The 11,645-nt window shown below is 35.5% G+C and overlaps 1 protein-coding gene across 5 annotated transcripts in view; it reads right to left on the bottom strand.

Annotated features, from left to right (window-relative positions):
* The window catches only part of LOC107654555 (cadherin-18-like), a 172,803-nt gene that overhangs the window by 119,580 nt on the left and 41,578 nt on the right, over positions 1 to 11,645 (bottom strand). The window contains exon 1 of one of the 5 annotated variants that reach the window (XM_016441684.1): positions 54 to 247. The exons of the other annotated variants lie outside the window; for them this stretch is intronic. The gene's annotated coding sequence lies outside the window, so the exon portion shown is untranslated. Of the gene's footprint in view, positions 1 to 53; positions 248 to 11,645 lie in introns of those variants that run through there. 5 annotated transcript variants of the gene reach the window in all.

The following is an 11,645-nucleotide window of genomic DNA, read 5'->3' as shown; positions in this document are numbered from 1 at the left end:
AAAAAAAAACATGCTCTGTACGATGCACGAAAATAGAAAATATTCCACATTACCTAACGATACAAGTCCAAACATGTGCATCCGGTGCGTATGGTAAAGTTTCCAAACAGACTTTCTGTCCCATGCATACCATTGTCACCGCGTGTCTGCGCTCCCTTGTCGAGCGTGTGCTGCTCTGCTCCGTTTAGGATGCGTGTGTGCGCGTGTGTGTCTGGGAGAATCCTCTCTCACTCCTCCGCTGCAGCAGCTCGGGCGAGCCGAGCGCACTGATTGGCCGTCTCAGAGCTCACAGAGCGTCCGTCATGTGTGCGCCAGCCCTCGTTGCTTCTCTCTCTCTCTCTCTCTCTGGCTCGATTTCTCACAGGCTGCACACAACTATCATTTTTATTATGTCAGATCTTGAGTTAGTTTCATTTCTTTCTTTGATCATATTAATATTATCACCACTAGTATTTAATTTTCTTCGTTGCACGCTGCTGCTGCTTTCTGGAAATGTGTTTTATTGGCTTTCTACTCATAGATATTTTTCACACTAAATCGATTATGAATCAAATGTGTTTCATAATTGATGAACTCTGCAGCATCGACACTGTTATTGAACAGAGCTGAATCAACACTGAAATAGGGCTGCACGATAAATCGCATGCGATATTTAACGCGCATCTTGTCAGAAAGCCGGTTCTTTAATCAGCGGTAAATCTCCATCACGTGCGTGCTTTCACATTGAGCAGCATTAACTACACAGAGCCGTTGTTCACTGACGAGCAGCGCAAAAAATCGCGCGAATATGAACGTGGTTTTGCGCAGCTTGTCAGTGAACGGCTCTGTGTAGTTAATGCTGCTCAATGTGAAAGCCTGCAGGTGATGGAGATTTACCGCTGATTACAGAACCGGCTTTACTGATAAGATGCGCGTTAAATATCGCATGCGATTTATCGTGCAGCCCTACACTGAACTGACTTGAGCTGAATAGCGACACAATTGCCTTCTGTGGAGATGCTGATAGCTAGATTAAAGGAAATGTTCACTCAAAAATGAAAATTATCTTACCGGTAAAAGTACCGGTCCATAATTCGTAATAACACTCCGGATCCTTCAGTGGGAAAAAGAAGTCCATCCCCTGTTGTCCTCTCGCATCAAAATCCACGGACATATTTGTTTAGAACTGTTTAAAACTGTTTTTGCTTGTAAACGGTGCTTGATCTGTGCATATTTCTCTCCTGATTCAGACGAGACAACTTTTTCACTGAAGAAATCAATATTATGGATAGAGTTATCTTTTTATTTAGTCAGAATCAATGGTTTGAAGTTAAAAATGTCTTAATGATGGATTTGTTTCTTACAAACACATAGCTTTCACTTTACAAGCCGTTAACTCATGGACTGGAGTGGTGTGGATTACTTGTGGATTATTGCAGAGTATCCATTACATTAATATATTACATGTATGTATATATATATATATACTGTATATATATATATATACACAATTTATTTTTCATTTATTTTTATTTTATTATTGTTTTTTTTTTTTTTACCTACATACCTGGTTCTAATTTTATTAGATTTTTCATACTTTTAATTACTTAATATTTATCACATATAATAATATTCATGAGCCAGGCTATTAAGGTTTCTAATGTGCCCCCAATCAATTCCAATTCAATTCATTATTACACCCCGAATAAATGTATTAATTTGGTCTTTGGTCATTTGTATTATTATTATTATTATTATTAGTTTAATACTTGAAACATCAAATACTTCTATTCAGCAAGGATGCATTAAATTGGTCAAATGTGAAAGACATTTGACGTTACAAAATATTTTAAATAAATGTATCAAAAAATCCAAAAATAAATGCACCATTTTTTTCCACAAACATATTAAGCAGCACAATTGTTTTGAATATTGACACAAATAAAGGTCTCCTGAGCAGCAAATCAGCATATTAGAATGATTTCTGAAGGATCATGTGACACTGAAGACTGGAGTAATGATGCTGGAAATTCAGCTTTGATCACAGGAATAAATTACATTTTCAAATATGCTAAATTGGAAAGCAGTTATTTTAAACTATAACAGTATTTCACCATATTACATTTATTCATTTGGCAGATGCTTTTATCCAAAGCAACTTTTGACATTTGAGGAATACAACAAGCGATTTATCATAAGATGTCAATAAACATGAGAAGTGCCCGTTATACAATGTTTCTGTCATCGTTCAAAATAGTAAAAGCTAGGACAGGAAGAGATAAAGTATAATAAGAGAATAGAACAAGTGAATGGATAGTATTTATTTATTTAATTAATTAATTAATTGTAAGGAGGCATCCAGATGCCCACGGAAGAGATGAGTTTTCAGTTGTTTCTTGAACATTGAGAGGGATTCGGCTGTCCGGATGGAGTTAGGTAGGTCATTCCACCAACAGGGTCTGGTGAAAGAAACATCCTTGAGAGTGATTTTGTGCCTCTCTATGATGGGACCACGAGGCGTCGTTCATTTACCAACCGCAGGCTTCTGGAGGGGATGCGAGCAGAGGTAGGAGGGTGCAGAGCCCGTGGCTGTTCTGTAGGCAAGCACCAATGTCTTGAACTTGATATTACTGCTTTTACTGCATTTTTTGGATCAAATAAATGCAGCCTTGGTGAGCATAAGAGACTTTCAAAAACATTATAAAATCTTACAAGCGCAACTGAAGTCATGTGATCCACGAGGAGATGCAGACTTAAGAACTACACAAAACCAAACCCATGACAGTCACACATCCCATATATTTCATCAGTGAGCTTTATATGAGGGCAACCAGCCCAAACAATGCACAGAACTTCTCAACCGACTTGCACAGCATGCATCAATATTGATGCAAGCCAACTAGACGGAAGCAAACAAAACCATTTACTCATCCATATCCACTGATAACACAGTGCAGAACAGTTTGCAATGCATTGCAGCAATACTAAAGTAAACAGTCAGTTATGTCTAAAAAGTAAACAGAATATAAACAGAAAATAAATTGGATATATATCAAACTATTCCATTTTATTATATCGGTGTGTCATCCCTCGCTCATTTTCTACTCTCGCTCTTGCAGGTGGGTTGAAGTCCAGCAGCTTATCTTTTCTCTCTGCCTTCTGTCTGGGGCTTTGAAGGGAAACTTAATGAATAATGAAGAAAAGAAGAGACGTAGTGAAGGAGGGAACGAAAAAAAAAAAAAAAAACGAGCCGAGGAGATGGGGAGTGGGAATGAGAGGCCCTTCACCAGCCTCCATCGCCTTTGAAAGGATATATATTAAGAAAAAAAGATAGAAAAGAAGGAGTGACGGCTTCTCCAGCATGTTCAGCCATTAATTAGGCGTACAGCAGGAGGAGGTCTGGAAGAGAGGGGAGCGAGAGGTGGAGCGTGTGAAGTGCCGGACGATTAAACTGGTGAGAAGGAGAGGTGAAGGCTGAGGAAAAGAGGACTGCTGAAAGACAGCGGGGACACCAGGCAGTCACTGACTTCTCAACTTTACTCATTCCAGCCATTTATCATTCGTACAGGCTACATGCCTTGTCCCTGGAGAGCAAGCGGTAATGTTTGCCAAACACACAGGGCTGGACTGTCAAAGAGTTTTGACTCGAATGTGTTTGTGGTAAAATCAATGACGACTTTTCAACCATGACTGTTCGATGTTACGCCGCTGAAACTCCAGAACCTTCCAATCTAAAGCAAACTACTACTGTTATCCATGGCTTTCTTGAATTCAACAGAACCAACAAACAGACCAACGATTTTTGGACAATTTTTCCCAGAATAGAGAGACGGTAAATTTAAAATGCATTTATCTATTAAAAGAGAATATTTTTCACTTTTAGGAGTACACATGATACAGAAGACCTCAAAGATAATATACATGAGTGAAATCTTTGTACTGTTCTTCAACCTTTGAAACATGTACTGTTATAGGTCAAAAATAAATAAAAGTACATAAAAAGTGAAATTATAAAATAAAATAAAGTAAAGTAAAATAGTATGGTCTGAGTGTAATGTATTAAATGTATTTAAAATGTAAATGTGAATATCATTCACTTTTAGGAGTGCACTAGCATCTAAAAGATAATATACAAAATTAAAATTAATAAAGGTATCTGAGTGTGGACTGAGTGTACATTTCAAATTCAATTAACTGCTCAAAAGTAATATTATTCCATTTTAGGAGTACACTAGCAGCACATATAAGACATGTACAGTATGGGCGAAAGTTTTAATGTGCTGTTATTGGCCACAATTATTTAAATTTAAAACAAAAAATAAAGTCAAAAGTTAAGTAAAAAATAAAATAAAACTCAAAACCAATTAAATTAAACAAAAATAAAACAAACTAAAACAAACACAATAAAATAATGATCTGAATATAATATGCAATATTAAATATTTCATATTTAATAAATATGAATATGCGTTGTGTCCAACACCTGATGCCTTCTATTTCATACTGAAGCAGGAGTAAATGAAACAAGTGCGGTTGCAGCTTTAAAATGAAAAAATAAATAAATAAAATAAAAAATCCCCCAAAGAGAGTGTATGTGTTCTCTTTCCATTTTGTTGATAAAATCTGCGGTGCTGTATCCCAGTCCAGAGCTGTTGGTAGGTTTTGATCATCCTCCGCAGAGCAAGCAGTGAAAACAGAAAACAGAGCACGTATCATGTATGTTGGTCTTCACTTGAAACTGAGGAGCAGTTACAGTGGCAACATATAAGTATTTATCAGCAGGATTTACGATCAGTCCATTATACATTTATATTAATAGCACATGTTTACCTGAGGCAGTGTTAATGTGCAACACGTTTGATGGGAAATCAACAACAGACTTGGATGCTGTTAGTGATATGTAGGACTGACTGCTTGGCACATACATGTATGTTGGTCTTCACTTGAAACTGAGGAGCAGTTACAGTGGCAACATATAAGTATTTATCAGCAGGATTTACGATCAGTCCATTATACATTTATATTAATAGCACATGTTTACATGAGGCAGTGTTAATGTGCAACACGTTTGATGGGAAATCAACAACAGACTTGGATGCTGTTAGTGATATATAGGACTGACTGCTTGGCACATATTGATGAGGACAGCCTTTAACGTATGATTTTTATGATGTGTTAAGTACAAGACAGACCTTCAACACTGACATACTGCTTTTACGGTGGCTGTGCCTGACATATTGATCTGGAAAAACAGCTTATTTTCCCCTCGGTGTCTTCAAATAATGAAGCTTAAGACATGATTTAACAGCAGCCAATCACCCATAGGAAAGAAAGAAAACACAAACAAAGATTTCTCTTAAATCTTTAGGTTGTTCAACCAGACAAAGAAGAGATTCAATGGAGGGCAAATGTAGACTTTTGCTGAAGTCTCCTGCTTCTAAGATTTGCTTTCTGAAAAATAAACCATAATAATGATAATAATCTCACGTGTGTCTCAAAGTGTGTGTTTCAAACTCAGATTTGCAACATACCAAAGTCTGCAACTAAATATCTCAATAATCAATATAAACAAATAATATTTAAACAATATAATTTATGCAATATATTTCTCATAAAACCCTTCAAATACCAAATGATCTGATTGTGAGCTGCTATATACATTATATGCTCTGTATATCAGCAATCTCATTTTTTATGTATTCAAGTAACTTAAGTTAATTATTTTTTTTATTAGATTTGTTTATGTATTCAAGAAAACATCTAAAGACATAAAAAAACTGCCAGAGTAATAGTCAAAAAACACAATTTCAGCAACTGAGTTATTTTAATGGTTCATTTAGTCAGAAATTAGGGTATTCTTGTTCTTCTTTATATACTCTATTAATGTATAAAATGTATCACTATATTAAAGAAAATAATAATTCTAAAATATTAACAATAATTTATAGTATAATACAATTATAAAAGACTCTAAAATAATAATAATAATAATATGTATTATTATTATTATTATTATTATTATTATTATTACTGTTAAGTACAATTCATAATTATGCATAATAATGAATAATTATGTTTAAAAACTTTTATGGAATATAATTATCTGTACAATAAAGCCAGCTTGTGACAGTTTAACACTAAATCAAATTAATAGTTAGAAGTCAGTTGCGTCATTGTTAGCCTATCAAATTAATGTGAATGTGGGCTGGTTCGTTGAATGTAGTAGGTTCCCTGGCTAAGCAGCACCTCCAGCATGAGCACCAGCACCATATCTGTGGAAATGGGGAATGCGATTGGCCGTGTGATCGGTGATTGGCCGAGGCGGCAGAGAGTCGCCCGTTTGGGCAATTAATCTACGTCGAGCTCAATGGAGAGAGATTATGCAGTCAAGTGAATCTCATTTCAAGCTGCTGCTCTGGTGGGAGGGTATGCTTGGGCTACTCTGTGACACAAAGACAAATGACCAGCGAGTGGTTGAGTGTGAGCAGAAGATTTGAGAACCAAAGGAGGAAGCTGTATGGATTCTGTCGAAATCCATAATCCACTGCTGCTTTTGACTTCAAAAGAGAAGGCAAAGATTACGAGCTTCTGCACCGATTAAATAACCACAGGCACTAGCAATGCCAAGGTCATGGGTTCGATTCCCAAAGTAAACCCTGAATGCTATAAAAGCAACTGCCAAATGCATAAATGCTAATTATTAGTACCTTATGATTTGCTTTGAATATGTTCTGTGTGTCTCCGTATGATTGAGTGGTCAAATTTGTCTACTAAAAAAACTCAAGCACACACAATGCTTGTGATGCTTCAGCATCTGCTGTCTCACTATATGAGGAAATTAACACATGAACTGCATCTCCATACCGGCTCCATAGTCACTTCACCAACATTTCACCATTTCATTTGATAAAACTATCATCAGATACACAAAAAACTCAAAACCAGCCAAAATAAAAGTTTGGTTTGACTTGAATAAATGATGACAGAAATGTATTACCATTTTACATTGTAGAATGTACTTGTCAAAGTAATAATAACATTAAAAATATTACAGTTTTATATATATATATATATATATATATATATATATATATAAAAGAAAGGCACATTAAATTGTTAAAGGTTTATGCATTTTTTATATTTTTTATTCAATCACAAAACACAGAATCCAGAAAAATTTAAACAGACAAAACTAAATTTCTGAAATATAGGGCACTATTATTTTTAATTTTAATAAATGATTCAATTGTTAAAGTTTTATGAATTAAATATTTTTTTAATTAAAACAAAAAACAGAACCCAGAAAAATGAATACAGACAAAACACAATTTCCGAAAATAAATAAATGAAGAAAGAATGAAAGAAAGAAAGAAAGAAAGAAAGAAAGAAAGAAAGAAAGAAAGAAAGAAAGAAAGAAAGTACTCTTAACATTATTGCTAGCTCAACAGCAATTACTCTTAAAACAGAGACAACCTAGAAGAGTTCAGGGTGACAGATTACCTGACAGATATCACTGAATTAGAGGTATTGAAATGCCTCACTTGTCTCTGTGGCGGCGCAAGACTCTGTAAACTGCAGAAAAATAATGTCACCGGATGCCATCAGATTCTTCATTTAACTTATCAGAATACTTTGAGGCACTGTCAATCATTCCGCATAGCCACATGCCTGCCCATATATGGCAAACAGGAAGCTGAGAATGTTTAATTACATATTCAGCTTCATAAGCAATTGTTAGCTTCTCAAATGATAACTTTCTCCTATAACACAGCAGAACAAAGCAAAACAACAAAACACTAGATAAACACAAAAAAAATCGTCAGTCCTGGTTGAATCTATTCTCAGAATGCCATCGTTGTCTTGTCCCAGAATATGACAGGAGTGAATAGAGCCCAAAGCTGAATATTCTTATGACATTACAACAGAAGCAACATCTCAGAAGCAATATCTCCACGATTCCCCTCATGCATATTCACAGAAGCTGCCGAACTGGTGACAAACATCTCCCAGCAGGAAGGATGGTCTCCCCGGACAGCCGTGGAAGACACTCAGGCAATTAAAATAGTCGCATGATCCAAACAAACCATGGCTCCCGCAGCCAGAGGAGGAAACAGACACTAAAACTCTGAAACAGGTGCCACTCCTGACAGCGGAATAGAGCAGTAGCTTTTACTTCCACCATATTTTTATACAAGTACAAATCACAGAAGCACTTGTGCTGAAAATTACTGCTGACATCCAATTTTTCGACCATCATTCCCCGAGATGAAGTACAGATGAGGACTTGGCTGGCTGTAAATCCATTTATAAGTAGAACTTGTTTGGCAAGTCACTGGCATTTATAAAGGAGAAAATGTAAAATTGATTTGATACCAGTTGAACGTAAGATCCAAATTATGAGGGAAATGCATTGTGGATTTGTTAAATAGAGATGGGAAATGAATACTGAAATCACTACAGATGTCACTCCCTCAGATCAGGTGCATCATCACGCACCTAGATGAGATCGGACCAAGAACTGAGAGACACATGAGAGATACACTAGAACAAAAGAGGGAGCTAAAAAAAAAGGAGACAACATATTATTGGACTGCAACACAGCTCTACTATGTGTGGTTACATTCATGCTTTCATGTGTGCGGTTACCAGATATCAAGAGTTCAAATACCCAAATCAGAGCGTCTCTATTAAAAGGATACATTTTCTGCCTGGTGTTCTAGTAAATGTTTGCAATCTGGCAACCATGCGCACACGCCCGACTCTACATTACAGATGCACCGACGATGATCTGAAAAACCGACAAACACGTAACCTGAAGTTTAGCGATCTCCATTTGAGATATTCAGCTTAAATGATGTACATTTGACTCAGGACTAAGACTAATTTAAAAGACTAAGACTGAATTAAAAATGGCTGACAAAATGAACACTAATATGTACTGTACTTAATCGCATAATAATGCAAATCAATAATAAAGCACCCCCTGCATTCATACTTGGAAATAATACAACTATAAAAAGCACCAAAATAATTACAGGCATCTAAATTGCCTGAGCAAACAACAGTCTAAATCTAGATACAACATGCACTGTACAATAACTCACTGCTAGGTCAGGCTCATTCAGAGATAAATATGGAACATCCATCACTGATAATTCGAGGTAACATAATAAAAGTAGGCCAAAGCGTTCACGTCTACTTGTCTTAAAAGCTACTGAAATATGGTTACATTTACGCTTTATTTAATCGGAAAGAGGGAAATGTAGACCATCAGCTCAACCATGACAACAAGACAAAATGGACAACAAGACAAAATCGACAACAACATAATCATATCCGGCAGTTATAAATCTTAATTTTAGACAAAGATACTCGGAAAAGATCAGTAAGCCAAAGCATTTTTATGCAGATCAACATGTTAAAGTAAAATAATAAAGGAAATTCAAAGAAGTTAATTACCATATGTGAATTAACTGGCTTTTATAGTCTACTTTTCACGAGAACTACACTGTGATGAATTTCTGTAAAATTTACAGCAATATTTTACAGCAGCGGGCTGTTTTTTCCCTAATAATACAGCATATTGCTGTAAACTGCAATGCATTCTGGGGTTGTGTGGTGGTTTGACGCAAATCTACAGTATATTGCTGTAAATTTCAAATCTACAGAGGAATTGTTGGATCTTCAACGGTCAAGATTCCCTCATCCCTGTCATCCCTCTATCTGCATCTGATTGTATCATTATGTTTTGCAATATATCTAATTATCTTTTTGTTCTTATAAATATTTCTAGCCACACTTTGCATCCTGGGATGGAACAGCATCTGGAGCTGAATTGTTCTCCTTTTTTTGATCAGAAAATTTTTTGGACTCACTTGGGCCCTTTTTGTTTGGACATGTTGGACTGTTCATGAAGTGGTGAAAATTTATCAGTCTTTTTAGTTCTATTATGACCATGTTGGTTAACTTGTGGCTTTAAAATTATGCAGGGTAATATATGTTTCAAAATTTAAAAAGATTTAATTTCATGTCCAATTTATTTTTGAATTCAAAATAATACTAATTACACTGTTTTATGACATTTCTTTCATGTAAATTTGAAAGTTATAGATTAAATACATTTTGACCTGTTTTTCAAGATTAAGAAGTTATTAAGCATAGGATTATTATTATTTCTTGTTTTGTCAAATAATAGGTTAATTAAGTTATGCATTATACAACACTTTACGCAGTTAAATATTATTTAAAGCTTATGCAGTTAATTCATATTTTAAATTTAAAATTCAGCTGCCAGTCATTAATATTCAGCAATCAGGAAAATATATACTGCATTTTACATCCTTCATCTAAATATAGCTTACACACACTAAAATAGTTTACTGTAAAAAAACACAGCAATTTTAAAAATACAGTTATTTACTGTAATGAGGAAATACAGGAAAATCCTGTGAACTAAATTACAGCAATGCTATTACAGTAATTACAGTAACCGGCTGGCAACCCTGCTGCCAGTATTTTACTGTAAAATGTACAGACATTTTTTTTACAGTGACAGCTCTGGAGGCCGTATCAGAGGCCGTATCAGAGGCTTCCTATTTAAGAGGTTGCGGTTTCCTAAAACAAAGTGCAGTGATATCGCTCCAGAGGTGCCTCCTCAAATGACCTTGAAATTTCCCTCAGTAGACTTCAAAATCTAAGCTATAATGCTCACATTACTACTGTAGCTTAAGGCTGTGGGTCAAAGGTCCCCCAGTGGGAGCCCATTACATCCTTTCCGAGACGTTTCAGTGACCTTCATCATCGTCTCCCCAAGCAACAGAGGAATAACAATTATAACCGCAGGAAAGGGTCCTTCAGTTATTATGTGATTCTAATCAAACCAGCCCCCCCCTTTACATAATCAATGGTACTTGAGCAGGACGTCATCTTTTTAATTCTTTACTATTTAAACCCACACTGATTCATACACACTTAAATTGGGCGCTTCAGGGACAGCTTTTTCTTTTTCAATAACTGATGCTATTACTTTGAGATATTTTCAGTCTTTCCGTACAAGCAAACTACAGTATGTACAGTCAACAGAAAACAAGGAGTTCGCTGGTAAAGAGGTCTGATTTAGCACTTAATTTATGCAGAATCAAAAGCTAAAACCTTGCTCCCTTTCTTGTGCTGTGGAAAGTTTATGCATGAACTGTGTGTATATGAATGAATACAAAGGAATTAATGATTTAAAGGAATGTTCTAGGTTAATGGCTTAAACTCTAGCACAAGTCATCTATGGATTATTGTCAATAATCACCGAACTATGACTTGTCCTTCACTTTGTATAAACCAGCAATAACATGTTACACGCTCACAATGGAAGTCTAATCGTGATTTTGTGCCATATAGCCTTCCTTTGTACACCATTGCACTACTGCTACTTTTATTCACAGCAAGGATGCATTCAAATGATCAATAGAGACAGTAAGGACATTTATAACATTACAATTCAAATAGCTTCTATTTCAAATATTGTTCTTTTCAAATTTCCATTCAAAGAATATATTTTTCCCACAAAATCAGCAAATTAAATAGATTTCAGAAGGATCATGTGGCACTGCTTTTTCATCAGAGAAATAAATTACCAATGTATGCATACATTTCAAAATATATAAAAAATCGAA

The sequence above is a fragment of the Sinocyclocheilus anshuiensis genome, unplaced genomic scaffold, assembly GCF_001515605.1.
Source record: "Sinocyclocheilus anshuiensis isolate Anshui unplaced genomic scaffold, SAMN03320099.WGS_v1.1 scaffold391, whole genome shotgun sequence".
In the NCBI taxonomy this organism is placed as follows: domain Eukaryota; kingdom Metazoa; phylum Chordata; class Actinopteri; order Cypriniformes; family Cyprinidae; genus Sinocyclocheilus; species Sinocyclocheilus anshuiensis.
Note: the sequence above shows the minus strand (reverse complement) of the source record. Positions and strands in the feature narration are given on the sequence as shown.